Below are 19,181 nucleotides of genomic sequence, written 5' to 3' on the forward strand. Positions count from 1 at the left end.
AAATTACTATCGCCAGTTCATTCCCCACTTTTCAACTTTGGTAGCTCCCTTGGTATCCCTCACCAAGAAGGGAGCGAATCCCAAATTGTGGTCCGAAGGGGTCTCCAAGGCCTTCTCTTCTATAAAGACCCATTTTGCCAGCGCTCCTATCTTACATCGTCCCGATGTGGGTAAGCCATTCCTTTTGGAAGTGGATGCCTCATCCGTTGGTGCTGGAGCAGTCCTCTATCAAAAGGATGCTCAGGGTCGGAAGCATCCATGCTTCTTTTTCTCTAAGACCTTCACACCAGCGGAGAGAAATTACTCCATCGGGGATAGAGAGTTGTTGGCAATGAAGTTGGCCTTTTCTGAGTGGAGACATCTCTTGGAGGGTGCCCGATTCCCATTCCAGGTTTTCACGGATCACAAGAATTTGGTCTATTTACAAACAGCCCAGCGGCTGAATTCTCGTCAGGCCAGATGGTCCTTGTTTTTCTCCCGGTTCCACTTTACCCTACATTATCTCGCCGGGGAGAAGAACATTCGTGCCGACGCTCTCTCTCGCTCCTTCGTGTCAGCTGAGGAGGAGGAGGACGAGCCTCGGCTCATTGTCCCTTCGGAGAGTCTGAGAACTGTAGCTCCGGTTTCGCTGGAGTCTGTGCCCCCCGGCAAGACTTTTGTTCCCATCAATTTGCGTCCGGAGGTTCTCTCTTGGGCTCATTCGTCCAGAGTGGGTGGACACTTTGGGGCTAAAAGGACCTCTGAGCTACTGGCGAGGACGTACTGGTGGCCACATATGGTTCGTGACGTCGGAGACTACGTTCGGGCATGTGTCTCTTGTGCCAAGAATAAGTCTTCCCGACAACGGCCAGCTGGTTTGTTATACCCTCTGCCGGTGGCAGACAGGCCCTGGGAGATGGTCGGGATGGATTTTGTTGTGGGTTTGCCCAAGTCTCGTGGCTGTACCATTATTTGGGTAATCACCGACCATTTTTCTAAAATGGTGCATTTGGTGCCACTTCCCCGGTTACCTTCTGCACGGGCCTTGGCAGCGTTGTTTGTCAAACACATCTTTCGTCTTCACGGTATGCCAGACAAAATTGTCAGTGACCGAGGTCCCCAGTTTGCGTCTCGGTTCTGGAGAGAGCTTTGTCGTCTTCTCAGTATCGAGTTGAATCTCTCTTCGGCTTATCATCCCGAGACGAATGGGTTGGTAGAGAGAGCCAACCAGACCTTGGTCACATATCTGCGACATTTTGTTTCTGCTAAGCAGGATGACTGGGCATCTTTGCTACCGTGGGCGGAGTTTGCTCTTAACAATGCTGTCGCTGATTCCACTGGACAGACTCCATTCCTCCTTAACTATGGTCAGCATCCGCGGGTACCTGTGCCCATGCCCGTGTCTTCCGCCGATTCCAGGGTGGCAGACTGGGCTGTGGAGGCACGGGACATTTGGGATCGCACTCAGGATGCTATTCAGGCTTCCAAGGAGAGAATGATGTCCTCCGCCGATGCACATCGGCGCCCCGCTCCAACCTTTGCTCCTGGCGACTTAGTGTGGCTCTCCGCCCGTAACATCAGGCTGCGAGTTGAGTCCACCAAGTTTGCACCTCGCTACTTAGGTCCTTTTAAGGTCCTCGAACAGGTTAATCCTGTGGTTTACCGTCTGGCCCTTCCTCCACGCCTGGGTATCACCGACACCTTTCATGTGTCCCTCCTTAAGCCCGTCTACATGTCCCGGTTTTCTGAGTCATCTACTGAGACGTCGGGTTCGTCTACGGACGATTACGAGGTGAACGCGATCTTGGGGTACAAGGTGGTTCGTGGCAAAAAATTTTATTTAGTGGACTGGAGGGGTTACGGCCCTGAGGATAGATCCTGGGAGCCTGCTGAGCACATTCGGGCTCCGCAGCTCATTGCTGCCTTCGAACGTAGCGAGGCCCAAGGAGGGGGGGGCCCTAGGAGGGGGGTAATGTTAGGGGTCGAGTTCCCGCTTCTGCACAGGGGGAATCTCGAGCCGCCTCCGCTGCGGTCTCCTATTCTTGTCCAGCCGCAGTGGAGTCTGCTCAGCAAAGACGTCGGTCCCAGCGTCTTGCTCATCCTCACTCTGTTCTGAGAGTTACTGCTGCTTCTCCAGTCTCTGCCATTAAAGTCAATGCTGGTCAGCAGCGAGCGGACTTCCCTGGGACTAAGTCCTTGTCTGCACGTACTGAGCATGCCCAGCATAAGGTCTCCCGTTGGAGATCGAGGGTCATGTGCTCAGGCTCTGCAGCACATTCCATTGGTCCTCTTTGCAGGCCCTGGAAGGGCAAAGGTGCTGTGGCCTCTTCCTGTGCTGCTGCTATATAAACTGCGCATGACCGCACGGCCATGCGCTACTATTATCTTACAATTGCTTATGTGTGTATGTTGTGAGTGCAAGTCGTCCTTGGAAACCCCTACCCTATTGAATGTCTGTTCGCGGAAGGTGTATGGCTGCTATCTAGCGCCCGACTTAGCCTACAGCACTAAACACACATCTCAGCGTCCTGTAGCTGTGCCTGCCAGTACGGCGCCGTGCGCCTGCCTTGCGCTTTCCATACCCGAGTCTGGGTGGTTAGTGGCGTCCGTTAGTGCGGCATCGCTCGCACTCTTGTGCACATATATTTCTTTAGGTTCTCTACACACCCAGTTGCGGTGTTACGCCAGCAAGGGTCTAATCGGGCTTCAATCCCTTCTGGGGTTAAGTCCGCTGACCACTTGCTCGCGCACTAGTGCGGTACTGCGGTCCTGTGAATTAACAGGATCGCTTTCTTCACGCTGGGTGAGGTTTAACCCACGCGTGTATACTTTAGTGTACCGCCATATTGTCTGCAAATTGCTAGCAGCAGGTTCTCACCTGCACGGTGGACCCCGGACTGCGAACGCACCTTTATCATCTGTCTTGGTGCGTTCCGCCAGTCCTAACACCATGTATATATGTTATTAATGTCCTTGCTTGTGGTCAGCAGCGTCTGTTTCACTCTATGTAATTAATTTATTCAGTTTTAGTTGTATTCAATGAAAAATATTTTTAATGGCCATTAATTACTTCTTGGTTCTTTGTTTTGTATCAATATTCTGAGTTGTACCCAACATTAATAGGTCATGTTTATGGGTTTTTCATCCTAGTTACCTTTCATGAAGGACTCCAGATACAAAAGATGTACAATTAAAGTTTACCTACACTGTAACAAGCATCGACATATGTTCTAGGCATTGAAATAGCCTACAGACTGCTCAGCATTCAGAAGCCATGGGTCCAGGAGGCGGAAGTGCTCACCTCCCACACACCTAGTAGACTATGGTCTTAATAAAAAGTTTCCGAGCCCGTATAAAGCTCATTCAGGAGTTGAGTTCTTTGGTCTGATGAGCAGTATACTTTTGAACACTATGTTATCCAATCAGTGGGAGTATGAAGACCAAGACCCTTACCAATCTGAAAGGCAATATAAGACCTGTAACATGAAAAAGTGCAAAAACACCTAAATACAATATGGTGTCATGCTAGTAAAACCCCCAATATACTAGTTCACATCATTACAGCTGGATAGCTACAAATTGACATATATAGTATCAATCTTTCCCTACAGAGTATGGAGAAATCATTTTTTTTCTCAAATATGATCATTTGGGTCCACAGATTATAACATCTGTGGGCCAATGTGGATGACGTGTAATAGTTTTAGCCCTAACCAAACATACCTTCAGATGACCATGAAATGTACACCATTGGGTATGAGGTGGTGAATGGCAGATATGGCGTGATGTTCAGGGACCGTTAACAATTTTCACGAGGCTCAGATAGTTTGAGGCTGGGTTTGCTAATAACATCTCTTTTATGGATATTGATTGATCCAATTTATTGCCCAGTTCTTATATCGCCCATGCCATGACTTTGCAAAACTGATACTTAAGAATATACCCTCCGTTCCCAGTATCAGAAAAGCATTAAAGCAGAGGCATTGAACCCATAAGTAATTTCTTTTATAGTCTAGGACTGACATAAAACGTGTAATTGGAATATTACAGCTGTATTTGATAGCTACACTGTACGAACATTCTAATGTTTATTGTAATGCTATCACGTTTTCAGGCGCTCATTAAGGCCATTAAGTTTTCCAAAGTTAAACGTTTTCAGTCCGCCTTAATTATTTAAGGGAAAGAAACGTAAATGACTCATTTATATTTAAGATTTGTGAGTCAGTCATGTAAACATTTTGGCAAAGTCACTTAAAGTTACAAGAGTCTCCACGCGGCCATAGACTTCGTCTCTCAAACTAAAGGATAATGAAAAGGCTGGAGATGGAGAGACAACAATGGCCACTGTGCCCTTGAGGTAATGAGTCTCTTGTGGGGTTCCTTCTTAGAAGCCTTATAGTAAGACAGAATAATGTACACCGGAGAAGACAGCAGAGACTAGTGGATAAAGAAACTCCCATTGTTCCATTCTGCACTAATAGATACCTGGCGCGGGAAGAGCATAATGCTGTATACGGAACATGACAACCTTTCCCATAAAACATCGTCTTCATCGCTCAAGAAGTAAACATGTGTCATCTCCAGAGTATCACCAGGACTCTGCATTCTAGATAATGAAAAATTAATTATGCTTTTTAGAGAAACAAGAAAATGCTTTTAATTTGTGCTTTAAGATTGTGTTACACGATCAATGTATTAAATCTCAGCCTCTACAAAGAAAACAGGCAGATATTAGCATTTTTTTTTCATTGAATGGTCCCATATTATGATAAGGGATGACAGGATCCAAGGCTGTGGTTGTACTTGTTGGACAGTAATGAGATAAAAGCACCACTACGGTGGTTTTTTTTAAATTGCAGCATTGGAGTGGTGCTTCTAGTCTAAGGTCCTGAGATTGGTCTTATATTTACCCACCGCCGTCTTCATCTTCCATTGGATAGCTCCGGACAGTCTCCAGCAGTTTGTGATCTTCTGGATCGCTTGACTGTTTGCTGGAGGAAGAAGAAGTTCACTTTTCAATGCAAGTCTAGGTTCTTGAGGAAGAATGCTGTTTGAATTTGAAACACGTCACCATGTTGTTTCCTGTCCCCCGCAATGTACCATGTGCCATGGAATTTTAAAGTGTCTTTAATAAAGGATTTTCATATTTGTATGGATTGTTGCCAGGTAGCTGGAAGTTTTTCTACTTGTCTCCATACTTCATGTATTGGTCAGTAGGGTTGAGCGACTTTTACTTTTATAGGATCGGGTCGGGTTTCACGAAACCCGACTTTTTCAAAAGTCGGGTCGAGTGAAATCGGCCGATCCTATAAAAAAGTCGGGGTCGGGGTCGGCCGAAACACGAAACCTAATGCAGTGCATTGGGTTTCCAATGGTTCCCAGGGTCTGAAGGAGAGGAAACTCTCCTTCAGGCCCTGGGATCCATATTTAAGTGTAAAATAAAGAATTAAAATAAAAAATATTGCTATACTCACCCTCTGACGCGCCCTGGTAGTAACCCGCAGCCTTCCTTCCTTAGAATCAGCACGTGAAGGGCCTTAGATGACGTCGCGGCTTGTGATTGGTCGCGCGACCGCCCATGTGACCGCTCGCGCGACCAATCACAAGCCGCGACGTCACCGAAGGTCCTTCAAGCGCTGATTCTTAGGAAGGAAGGCTGCTGGAAAGAAGCAGGGCGCGTCCGAGGGTGAGTATATTCCTATTAGGCGACCAATCACAAGCCGCGACGTCATCTAAGGCCCTTCACGCGCTGATTCTAAGGAAGGAAGGCTGCGGGTTAGTACCAGGGCGCGTCAGAGGGTGAGTATAGCAATATTTTTTATTTTAATTCTTTATTTTACACTTAAATATGGATTCCGATACCGATTTCCGATATTGCAAACATATCGGAACTCGGTATCGGAATTCCGATACCAGATTCAGAAGATCGCCGACCTCATGGCCGACCCCACACAGGGGTCGGGTTTCATGAAACCCGACTTTGCCAAAAGTCGGCGACTTCTGAAAATGGCCGACCCGTTTCGCTCAACCCTATTGGTCAGAATGTCATTCCGTGCATACTGAACTACGTAACGCAGGATGTGGTGAGCTGGTTCCAATTTTCCTTTTCACAAGTCTATGAGAGTCTCATTCTGGCTTTCATAGACTGGAATTGAGAGCTTGTGACTGTTACTTATGACTTCCGCCATTCTAAAGTTGCGGTCAAAAAATGGCACCGTGGGAACAGAGAGGCATCGCCAGAAAGTGAGTAAGTATAAGACTACGGTCAGGGACTTTAGATTAGAAAAACTAATACAGCTCTGAAAAACAAAAACACCAAAAAAAATCCCCACTGGAATGGTAATTTAAACATTTTCCATTTAGTTATTATGGTGCTTATGACTGCAGACTGTAATATCCTTGCATTGCTTGCAAAAATGTCATCCATGCTAAATGAAATATGGCAAAGACTAACCGTAGTATGATAATTCCTACTGTAGCCTCATACAATGTATGTGGAAGAGATAAGAAAATCTGTAAAAAGATACAAAATATATACAGTATAGACCAAAAGTTTGGACACACCTTCTCATTTAAAGATTTTTCCGTATTTTCATGACTATGAAAATTGTACATTCACACTGAAGGCATCAAAACTATGAATTAACACATGTGGAATTATATACTTAACAAAAAAGTGTGAAACAACTGAAATTATGTCTTATATTCTAGGTTCTTCAAAGTAGCCACCTTTTGCTTTGATGACCGCTTTGCACACTCTTGGCATTCTATTGAGCAACAAGTCAACTCCTAATTTCTTGGAATATTGATTTTGTTTTTGCCTTTTTTATTTCTTTTTGCTCAAAATAAGTAATGATCCTCTATGACGGCAAAAAATCCAACAATTCTAATATCTCAAAAATGTGATACACGGTAGGCTGCAATTTACATCAAAACCATTGAGAGTCATACAAATTTTATATACCTTAATTAACTGGACATTTATTCCTGCAAATACCTAGAAATATCCCAAAAATACTCACTGTGAGGTCAGGTTAGCACAACCCCTAACCCTTGTGTTGATTACGAAGCGTACCATAAAATACCTGTGTTACACTCGTTGTTTGCATGGTGCACCGCTCCTTTATAATCCAATCTGCCTATGACAGATTTTTCTTGTGTAAATGAAAATCACCGGCATGTAAAAATTCCAAGGTGTGATATAAAGAAATCCGCTATGGATCTGAGTATTCATATTTCACATAAATTTGTCGCAAAATAGTACGAACATTGCACGTAATCTCAGCCTAACCGTAACTCGTATCCTAAGTGGCTCATATATCTCATGGATTTCATCACCTAGTGCTGCGCGAAATACAGCGCAAGATAAATGGGTATTTTAATGATATGTGAGTTAATTCTTCACCAAACAGAAGGTTTTGTGTAAAACTAGCTGTAGCATCAGGATTAGCGATGGGCGAACCCTAATAGTGAAGTTCACGGTCCTTATTGGCATTTAACAAGTTATCAATTTAATTTTTTTAACAAGGTAACAATTGCGGGTAAAAAATAGCCATCGCCTGCCGAGCATGGGGTGGCCACCCTGCGTGAGCCCACTCCATACACTCGCCTACGACATGTATGGTATATATACGGCTAATGTTGTGAAGGGGTTAATGTAGCTCAGAATGAATTACAATTTACATCATGTACACATCACTCTCTTCCTCAGTAGATACTCGGTATATGTTTTGCAAGCCTACATCTGAATTGATCTCACCTGACCGCGACGTCATCGAAGGTCCTTCACTCACTGCATTCTTAGAGACAGAGGCAGATGCTCGCAGCAGTGACAGCCAGGGTCCTTCGGAGGGGTGAGTATATCCATATTTTTTATTTTTATTCTTTATTTTTTACATGAATATGGATCCCAGGGCCTGAAGGAGAGTTTCCTCTCCTTCAGACCCTGGGAAACATCCAGGATACCTTCGCGATATTTGTGTCCCATTGACTTGCATTGGTATCGGGTATCGGTATCGGCGATATCCAATATTTTTTGGATATCGGCCGATACCATCCGATAACGATACCTTTGAATATCAGAAGGTATCGCTCAACACTACTCCTGACTAGAGCATGACTGCTTCATGTATTTCTAGTCTCTGGTCAGGAGACCTGCGACCAGTCCGTGCATTGTGGTCCAAGCTCGGAGCGATTTGCCTGGACTTCTGCATAAGCCCTGATGGATTATTATTTTAATCTGAACAATTCCTCTAAGAACAAACCATTTTTCATGCCAAAAATTGCACGTACATGCTTCTCACACTTTTTTAGGACCCTCCAAAATGCATGATGGAAAGCAAAGTGGAGGAGAAGTGACCATTGGAACAAAGAGTGCATTATGTCATGTGAAGTTTGAGAAACATTGTGTTGACCATTCTATCAAGTATTCTCTGAAGTCACTTCTTCCAATAGTTTAATGATTTAATACCAGAGAACTCTGTTAAAAATCGCTTCCGGAGTTTTATTACTATCGAGATAAAAAAAAATTTTTTAGCCAGCCCTGCTGAGCAAGAATATGATATTGACTGATTTGAATAATTCATGCTACGTATGAAATGTGTTATTTCTGTGCCGGAAACTGTGCACATGTGTTTTGCAGGTAGATGAATGAGAAATAAAGGGACAATAAAAGCTGCTATATTTTATATTCATTCATTAACAGGAGCCATGAGAATCATTCATGTGGCATACACACATAATAGAAGTAATGTAAGAAGTAGCCCGCATATTAAAAGGGAAGAGAGTAAACATTCATTTATATTCCGATAAGTCCATAAAAATCTGTGCTGATGCTGCCATCAACACGCCGCACAGGAGAGAGCAAGAGAAGGAGCAGCCTCGATGATTGACTGGTGATGATATATTATAGTGGTCCCATGAGTCTTTATTCAGGCATGGAGGAACGCAATTACCCAATGTGACGTCATCCATTCGGGAGGGAGTAAAGTCATAATTCGGGCATTAACATAAACATTTGATGAAGTCACTTTTGGTAGATGTACCGTAATTTTTTTCTAGTCTGTTTCTGGAATATTTGACATGGCAATGCAGCATTGCATTCCCAGCTCAGTAATAAACTTGGATAAATTTGCTGCTTGTTTTTTTTTTTTTTACATTTTTGTAATGTATAATTAATGAAGTACAACTTCATTTCCGTTAAGACAAAGAGAATAAAGGTGCTGTATTTTATTTTATATTTTTGTTAAATGGTCAATGGCACTGCGATCAAATTTGCATTAATCTATGCAAAATATCTTGTCAAAAACTTGGTTCACTTATGTGCCACTTTTTCTCCTTCCACGCCTCTTAAAATCACCATCCACTTTCTTTTTCTAAGCAAAAGAGACTGGCTGCTCACTGACATATCCAATAAGAAATTCCAATAAACTTTATGGGGGCGGGAATGGAGGAGTGTTTAGAACTGTGAGACACAGGCAGATCCTGCTGCACCTGCATGCTCTTTATTTAATCTTAGTGCTGGATTTACATCTACACTGCTCATTACTGTTGTACAATGTCCTCCATGATGCCGCTGCTTCTGTCTCTATGCTACACAAAGAAGAGCAGGAATCACTCATCTCTGTGTGTACTGTGTATAGCAGTTAGTCTATACCTACTGGCTCAGAGACAACTGAAAATTAAAGTTTGTAGATGTGAAAACTAATAAACAATAAAGGATGCAGAGTCACATAATGGCCTTAAATAGGGTTTTTCCTCAGAAAATGACAGGTATATTTTTATTTGGTATGACAAAAACATTCAGATGCATCAAGACTATATGTCTTTATAAAAAAAAACATTTACTTTTAAGAAAATTCATATGACGTATTCACTTCTGTTTTTCTTATTTTTACATCTCTTTGTGTAAATTACTTTTCTTGCAGATTGCTGTTATCACACTTATATATCTGTCTCACTTATTTTCCTTATTTTCCTTACAGCCGTGCATTACATTTGTCATATTCCCTATGGGATGCATCTGAATAAGGAACGCTAGATATAAAGTGACAGATCGTCATATGAGGCTCGGTATTTTCTACCAGCAGGTGTTATTTTTGCACGGTCCTGAGAAACCTTTCCATCTTTTTTTGCTTCTAGAACAGGCTGTGCATATGTCAGTATAATGCTGGAAATATTACCAAAATATTCAAGGTTATATAATGATTTTTAAAAAAGTAAAAAAGGTGGAGCAAAATACTAATAATTACACCTATAAAGGCTGTTAGTGGTGACGGTTCTATAATCATTCACGCAATTTTTTTTTAGTAGAACTGAGCTGAAGTTGCAGATAAAACTCACTATTTCTGGAGGAAAGCAGCCATGTTTACCCAATTGTGGACAACTCCTTGTAGTTCTAAGTGCTTCCTTGCCAATAGATAATTGAATTACTGAATAGCTCTTACAAACTGTCCTGGATACAGGCTTTGCTATCCTCACGTTAGTGTTCTGGAAACCTGTGTGCCTGTGTCCTCTAGGACCTCTGCAACCTGTTCCCGGTCTCCTGCCCTCCTGTGTCCTCTAGGACCTCTGCAACCTGTTCCCGGTCTCCTGCCTGCCTGCAGTCTCTAGGACCTCTGCTACCTGTTCTGGATCTCCTGTTTGTCTGCGGTCTCCATGACCTCTGCTATCTATTCCCAGTCTCCATTTTGTGGTGTTCAAAACCTCTGATATCTGTTTCCAGCCTCTTGTCCACCTGAACTCCCCAGGACCTCTGCTACCTGCTTCTAGTCTGCTGTCCATCTACAGTCTCAAGGACTTCTGCCACCTGTTTTGGATCTCCTGTTTGCCTGCGGTCTCCAGGACCTCTGCTACCTGTTTTTGGTATTCTGTCTACCTGCGGTGTCCAGGACTTCTGTTACCTGTTCCAAGTCTCCTGTCCACCTGTGGTCTCCAGGACCTTTGCTACCTTAACCCCTTACTGACCTCCGCCATATTATTACTGCAGAGGTCAGATCCCCTGCTTTGATGTGGGATCCGGCGCTGAGCCCGCACCAAAGCTGGTACATGTCAGCTGTTTTGAACAGCTGACATGTGCCCGCAATAGCGTCAGGTGGAATCGTGACTCACGCTGTTGTGAATTCTGCTCTTGAGTTCCCTCCAGTGGTTGTAGGCGGGAATGCAGTTGTCTCTGAGTCGCAGTCCTGGCCAGGTGTATCTGCTGATTGCAGTTCTGACTGGGATATTTAGGTGTGCAGGATTCATTAGTCCTTTCCAGTTGTCAATGTTTCTTGTGAAGTGTTGGATCACTTTCTGGCTTCTCCTGCTTAGCTGCCAATTCAGCAAAGATAAGTGTCTGTTTCTTTTTCTGTGGCACACATGCAGTGTGCTTATATTCTGTGCTATTCATTCTATTCATTTGTTTTTCTCTTGTCCAGCTTAGACTGTGTCAGTGTTTTCTCAGTCTTGTTGGATTCTCTGGAGTTGCAGATATACGCTCCACATCTTGAGATAGATGGTGGAGTTTTTGTATTTTCTGCTGTGGATATTTTTGGAAGGATTTTTAATTCTGACCGCTTAGTATCCTGTCTTATCCTTTCCTATTTAGCTAGTGTGTGCCTCATTTGCTAAATCCTGTTTCCTGTCTGCGTGTGTCTTTTCCTCTACTACTCACAGTCAATATTTGTGGGGGGCTGCCTATCCTTTGGGGTTCTGCTCTGAGGCAAGGTAGAATTCCTATTTCCATCTATAGGGGTATTTAATCCTCCGGCTGTGTCGAGATGTCTAGGATTTGTTAGGCACACCCCACGGCTACTTCTAGTTGCGGTGTTAAGATCAGGGTTTGTGGTCAGTATAGTTACCACCTACTCCAGTGAAAGTTTTCATGCTGCTCCAAGGTCACCTGATCATAACATCACACGCCTCTATTAAATAGTTAAATGCTGCTGTCAAACGCTGACTGCGGCATTTAACTACTGCTTACAGCCATCTTGCTGGAAATGAGGGCATCGCCGACAACGTCACATGATCGGGGGTATGCGTCGGCATGACCAGAGGTCTCCTTGAGACCTCTATGGTTGTTGATGCCGGATTGCTTTGAGCGCCACCCTGTGGTCGGCACCCATAGCAATGCAGTAAATCTACTACATAAGGGCGATTTGACGATCGCTCCTATGTAGCAGAGTTGATCGAGTTGTGCCAGCTTCCAGCCTCCCATGGAGGTTATTGAAGCATGGCAAAATTAAAAAAAAATGTTTTAAAAAATCTGAAAAAAATAAAAATATGTAAAGGTTTAACCCCTTAGTGACAGAGCCAATTTTGTACTTAATGACCGAGCCAATTTTTGCAATTCTGACCACTGTCACTTTATGAGGTTATAACTCTGGAACGCTTCAACGGATCCCGCTGATTCTGAGAATGTTTTTTCGTGACATATTGTACTTCATGTTAGTGGTAACATTTCTTCGATATTACTTGCGATTATTTATGAAAAAAACGGAAATATGGCGAAAATTTTTAAAATTTTGCAATTTTCAAACTTTGTATTTTTATGCCCTTAAATCAGAGAGATATGTCACGAAAAATAGTTAATAACATTTCCCACATGTCTACTTTACATCAGCACAATTTTGGAAACAAAATTTTTTTTTGTTAGGGAGTTATAAGGGTTAAAAGTTGACCAGCAATTTCTCATTTTTACAACACCATTTTTTTTTAGGGACCACATCACATTTGAAGTCATTTTGAGGGGTATATATGATAGAAAATAATGAAGTGTGACACCATTCTAAAAACTACACCCCTCAAGGTTCTCAAAACCACATTCAAGAAGTTTATTAACCCTTTACGTGCTTCACAGGAACTGAAACAATGTGGAAGGAAAAAATGAACATTTAACTTTTTTTTGCAAACATCTTAATTCAGAACCATTTTTTTTATTTTCACAAGTGTAAAAACAGAAATGTAACCATAAATTTTGTTATGCAATTTCTCCTGAATACGCCAATACCCCATATGTGGGGGTAAACCACTGTTAGGGCGCACCGCAGAACTTAGAAGTGAAGGAGCGCCGTTTGACTTTTTCAATGCAGAATTGGCTGGAATTGAGATCGGACGCCATGTCACGTTTAGAGAGCCCCTGATGTGCCTAAACAGTGGAAACCCCCCACAAGTGACACCATTTTGGAAACTAGACCCCTTAAGGAACTTATCTAGATGTGTGGCGAGCACTTTGAACCCCCAAGTGCTTCACAGAAGTTTATAACGTAGAGCCGTGAAAATAAAAAAATCGCTTTTGTTTACACAAAAATGATCTTTTTGCCCACAAATTCTTATTTTCACAAGGGTAACAGGAGAAATTAGACCACAAAAGTTGTTGTGCGATTTCTCCTGAATACGTCGATACCCCATATGTGGGGGTAAACCACTGTTTGGGCGCACCGCAGAGCTTGGAAGTGAAGGAGCGCCGTTTTACTTTTTCAATGTAGAATTGGCTGGAATTGAGATTGGACGCCATGTCGCGTTTGGAGAGCCCCTGATGTGCCTAAACAGTGGAAACCCCCCACAAGTGACACCATTTTGGAAACTAGACCCCTTAAGGAACTTATTTAGATGTGTGGCGAGCACTTTGAACCCCCATGTGCTTCACAGAAGTTTATAACGTAGAGCCGTGAAAAAAAAAATCGCATTTTTTCTACAAAAATGATCTTTTTGCCCACAAATTTTTATTTTCACAAGGGTAACAGGAGAAATTAGACCACAAAAGTTGTTGTGCAATTTCTCCTGAGTACGCTGATACCCAATATGTGGGGGTAAACCACTGCTAGGGCGCACCGCAGAGCTTGGAAGAGAAGGAGTGCCGTTTTACTTTTTCAATGCAGAATTGGCTGGAATTGAGATCGGACGCCATGTCGCGTTTGGAGAGCCCCTGATGTGCCTAAACAGTAGAAATCCCCCACAAGTGACCCCATTTTGGAAACTAGACCCCCCATGGAACTTATCTAGATGTGTGGTGAGAACCTTGAATGCCCAAGTGCTTCACAGAAGTTTATAATGCAGAGCCGTGAAAATAAAAAATATTTTTTTTTTCCACAAAAAAGATATTGTAGCCCCCAAGTTTTTATTTTTACAAGGGTAACAAGAGAAATTGGACCCCAAAAGTTGTTGTCCAATTTGTCTTGAGTATGCTGGTACCCCATATGTGGGGGTAAACCACTGTTTGGGCGCACGGCAGAGCTCGGAAGGAAGGAGCGCCGTTTTGGAATGCAGACTTTGATAGAATGGTCTGCGGGTATTATGTTGCATTTGCAGAGCCCCTGATGTACCTAACCAGTAGAAACCCTCCACAAGTGACCCCATTTTGGAAACTAGACCCCCCAAGGAACTTATCTAGATGTGTGGTGAGAACTTTGAATGCCCAAGTGCTTCACAGAAGTTTAGAATGCAGAGTCGTGAAAATAAAAAATATTTTTTTTTTCACAAAAAAGATTTTGTAGCCCCCAAGTTTTTATTTTCACAAGGGTAACAGGAGAAATTGGACTGCAATAGTTGTTGTCCAATTTATCCCGAGTATGCTGATGTGCCATATGTGGGGGTAAACCACTGTTTGGGCGCACGGCAGAGCTCGGAAGGGAAGGAGCGCCTTTTTGGAATGCAGACTTTGATAGAATGGTCTGTGGGCATTATGTTGCGATTGCAGAGCCCCTGATATACCTAAACTGTAGTAACCCCCCACAAGTGACCCCATTTTGGAAACTAGACCCCCCAAGGAACTTATCTAGATGTGTGGTGAGAACTTTGAATGCCCAAGTGCTTCACAGAAGTTTAGAATGCAGAGTCGTGAAAATAAAAAATATTTTTTTTTTTCACAAAAAAGATTTTGTAGCCCCCAAGTTTTTATTTTCACAAGGGTAACAAGAGAAATTGGACCCCAGAAGTTGTTGTCCAATTTATCCCGAGTACGCTGATGCCCCATATGTGGGGGTAACCCACTGTTTGGGCGCACGGCAGAGCTCAGAAGGGAGGGAGCACCATTTGACTTTTTGAGCGCAAAATTGGCTGTCGTGTTTGGAGACCCCCTGATGTACCTAAACAGTGGAAACCCCCCAATTCTAGCTCCAACCCCTAACCCTAATCCCAACCTGATCCATAATCCTAATCACTAACCCTAACCATAATCACAACCCTTACCCCAAAACAACCCTAATGTCAACCCTAACCATAACCCTAATCAAAACCCTAAATCCAACACACCCCTAATCCTAATCTCAACCCTAACCCTAATCCCAATACACCCCTAATCACAACCCTAACCTTAACCCTAATCCCAAACCTAACCCTAATCCCAAGCGTAACCCTAATGCCAACCCTAACCCTAATACCAACCCTAATCCAAACCCTAAACCTAATCCCAGCTCTAACCCTAACTTTAGCCCCAACCCTAGCCCTAACTTTAGCCCCAACCCTAACCCTAGCCCTAAGGCTACTTTCACACTTGCGTTGTTTGGCATTCCGTCGCAATCCGTCGTTTTGGACAAGAAACGGATCCTGCAAATGTGCCCGCAGGATGCGTTTCTTGCCCATAGTATTGCCGACGGATCGTGACGGATGGCCACACGTCGCGTCCGTTATGCACTGGATCAGTTGTGTTTTGGCGGAGCGTCGGCACAAAAAAACGTTCAATGAAACGTTTTTTTGTACGTCGCATCCGCCATTTCTGATCGCGCATGCGTGGCCGTAACTCCGCCCCTCCTCCCCAGGACATAGATTGGGCAGCGGATGCGTTGAAAAACTACAGCTGCTGCCCACGTTGTGCACAATTTTCACAACGTGCGTCGGTATGTCGGGCCGACGCATTGCGACGGCCCCGTACCGACGTAAGTGTGAAAGAAGCCTAACCCTAAATTTAGCCCCAACCCTAACCCTAAATTTAGCCCCAACCCTAACCCTAAATTTAGCCCCAACCCTACCCCTAACCTAACCCTACCCCTAACCCTACCCCTAACCTAACCCTAGCCGTAACCCTACCCCTAACCTAACCCTACCCCTAACCTAACCCTAGCCGTAACCCTACCCCTAACCTAACCCTAGCCCTAACCCTACCCCTACCCTAACCCTAACCCTACCCCTACCCCTAACCCTACCCCTAACCCTAACCCTACCCCTAACCCTACCCCTAACCCTAACCCTACCCCTAACCCTACCCTAACCCTAACCCTAACCCTACCCCTAACCCTACCCCTAACCCTACCCCTAACCCTAATTTTAGCCCTAACTGCTGTTCTCCTGCCGGCCGGCAGATGGAGACAGATGGCGGGCGCACTGGGCATGCGTCCGCCATGTTCTTCTGCCGGCGGCCAGGAGGAGCAGCAAGAGGATCCAGGGACCTAGGTGAGTATGCTAGGGTCCCCGAATCCCCCTATTTCTCTGTCCTCTGATGTGCGATCACATCAGAGGACAGAGAATTACACTTTACTTTTTTTTTTTTTTTTGCGGTCGCCGGTAAACAGTTAATTACCGGCGATCGCAAAACAGGGGTCGCTAAAACCGACCCCCGATCATGCTCTTTGGGGTCTCGGCTACCCCAGGCAGCCGAGACCCCAAAGATTCTCCCGGTGCCGGCCGGGGGGCGCACTGCGCATGCGCCCACCATTTTGAAGATGGCGGCGCCCACCGGGAGACACGAGGAGCATCGGGGGAGCTAGGTGAGTATTGGGGGGCCACCTGGGACCCCTTTTCTCTGTCCTCCGATGTGCGATCACATCGGAGGACAGAGAAATTAAAAAGAGATCGCTTTTTTTTTTTTTTTTTTTTTTTTTTTTGCGATCGCCGGTAAACGGTTAATTACCGGCGATCGCAAATGCGGGGAGGGTTAAAAACCCCCCGAATCATGTTCTCTGGGGTCTCGGCTACCCTCGGCAGCCGAGACCCCGGAGAAAATCGGCCTGTGGGGGGCGCTATACACTTTTTCCACAGCGCCGTTAATTAACGGCGCTGTGGTTTAAGTACCCTTAGCGGCCGCCGTTAAAAGGCGTATCGGCGGTCGCTAAGGGGTTAAATCACCCCCCTTTCGCCCCATTCAAAATAAAACAATAAAAAAATCAAACCTACACATATTTGGTATCGCCACATTCAGATTAACCTGAAAAAACAGCTTAGCGAGAAAAAAATTTGAAACGCCAGAATTACGTTTTTTTGGGTCACCACGACATTGCATTAAAATGTAATAACGGGCGATCAAAAGAACTTTTTGTATGTCTGTACAAAGGTTGATTCAAGAGTTAATTTGAGTAATCTAATTTTAGAGGAATGTGAAATGTGTTTAGTATTGTTAGGAGTTGAACAGTTTAGGTGTAGTTGCTATTTTTCACATGAATCTTCCAATATTTATACACCAACATAATCAGAGCTAAGAGATTTATTTGATCCCTTAAGAACATGATCATTTATCATTGTTGTGCTTTCATTTTTTCTCCCCGTCTTCTAAAAATCATAACTTTTTTTTTATATTTTTCTGTCTTTAGAGCAATACGAGGGTTTTCTTTTTTGCAGGTAAATTTTAAATTTTGAATGGCACCTTTTATTTTACCAAATAATATACAGAGTAATGGGAAATACATTCCAAATGGGTTGAAATGGTAAAAAAAGTGCTTTTTTTTAATTTCACTTTTAAGTTGTTCATTGTGTAGGAAAAAGTGGTCTCGCAACATAAGTTTACACGCCAATATGATTACTGTAGTACCAAATTAATACAGGTTTTGTACTTTTATTTTTCTGCTTTAAAACTTATTTTTCTTGCCACATTTTTTTTTCTTGCTGACCTATATCTTCTCATTTTTCCTATATCTGCCCCTTTTTTCTTTTGGATGTCTATTTTTATTTTAGTTTTTGGAGGAAATGCGAAGGCCAGAAAAAAGGCAGTTCTAGTGTTTCAATTTTTTTAGGTTATTTTTTTTTTTTTATTTAATTGGTCAGATAATACTAAACATGTTTATGTTGTTATTTCTATCATTTTAAATTGGCAAAAAAGTTGATTATTCTACCTTTTATATTTTTTACATTTTGTAATATTGAAATATTTTTAAAAACTTTTATTTTTCCTAATTTTCACTTTAATTTTTAGTCCTCCTAGGCTAGGACACTTGAACTTGTAATAACTTGATTGCTTATACTCTGTACTGCAAAACAAGATCCCATAGCACAACAAAGATGATAATGATGAGGGTGGCCTTCGCTAGGCCAATGAAACCCATCTACACCCCAAGTTTGCATTGAGTGAGTCAATAGCAACCATGTAAGTGCCACTATCAGCGATTGACGGTGGCATTTAAATGGTTAAACAGCAGCGATCGGAGCAAACTCTTTAAGTATTACTTCACCCTTAGTTGCAAAGTTCTTTCTTTATGGAAAAATCAAACACATAAAAAAAATGTAATGTCACATTTTATAAAGTATACCTGACTTGACATGTCACACCAGGAGATGCGGCCCGAAAATGGAATATTGCAAATAAAGAGCATAAGCAAGTACAAAAAAATAAACTTTAAGTAAACCTTTAGAGAGATGAACATACTGTCTACCCTCGGTATTAAATTTTAAAGTTATGGTGATAAGCCTGCAACAAGCTGTCAGATTTCGGTGTAGAGCTTTCGGAGCTGCGGCTGGGTGATTTACTTAATAATTTATACTGTTTTCCTTGATCATTTCACAATGTAGTCATGCGGATTACTAATTTTGGAACAAAGTAGCATATTTCCACCGTGCGCCATATTTCTGCCACAAAGTACAATATTTCTTTCTTGATGGAATCATGAGCGAGGGAGATCAGATGATGCCTTAACCTCAGTCATTCCGGCATATTGGCCTCATAAGAACGATCACAATTAATCTTTGCAGTGTTGTGATCGCAGATTTGAGGCATCGAAATCATAAACCAATGACCCGGCAATTCAGGAAAACAAGAAGCCATCATGGGGCGATTTGAGTTACACAATAAAAAAAAGACTTTAGGTGACTATTGTGCCATGGTTTCTTAGTCGGAGGATGAGTCAGAACATTAAGACTTAAAGGAGAGAAGAAAAGTAATACATACGGCTTATAGACTAGAAGGAGAATATTATGGTATGTGCACAATGCCAAAGAAAGGGTCAATGTCAAAAAAGAAAAATATTTCTGAGTAAAGTGATAAATTACAGCAGGGTCAACTTCACGTAACGCTCACCAAT

This window comes from Ranitomeya imitator, chromosome 2, assembly GCF_032444005.1.
Source record: "Ranitomeya imitator isolate aRanImi1 chromosome 2, aRanImi1.pri, whole genome shotgun sequence".
NCBI classification, from domain to species: Eukaryota; Metazoa; Chordata; class Amphibia; order Anura; family Dendrobatidae; genus Ranitomeya; species Ranitomeya imitator.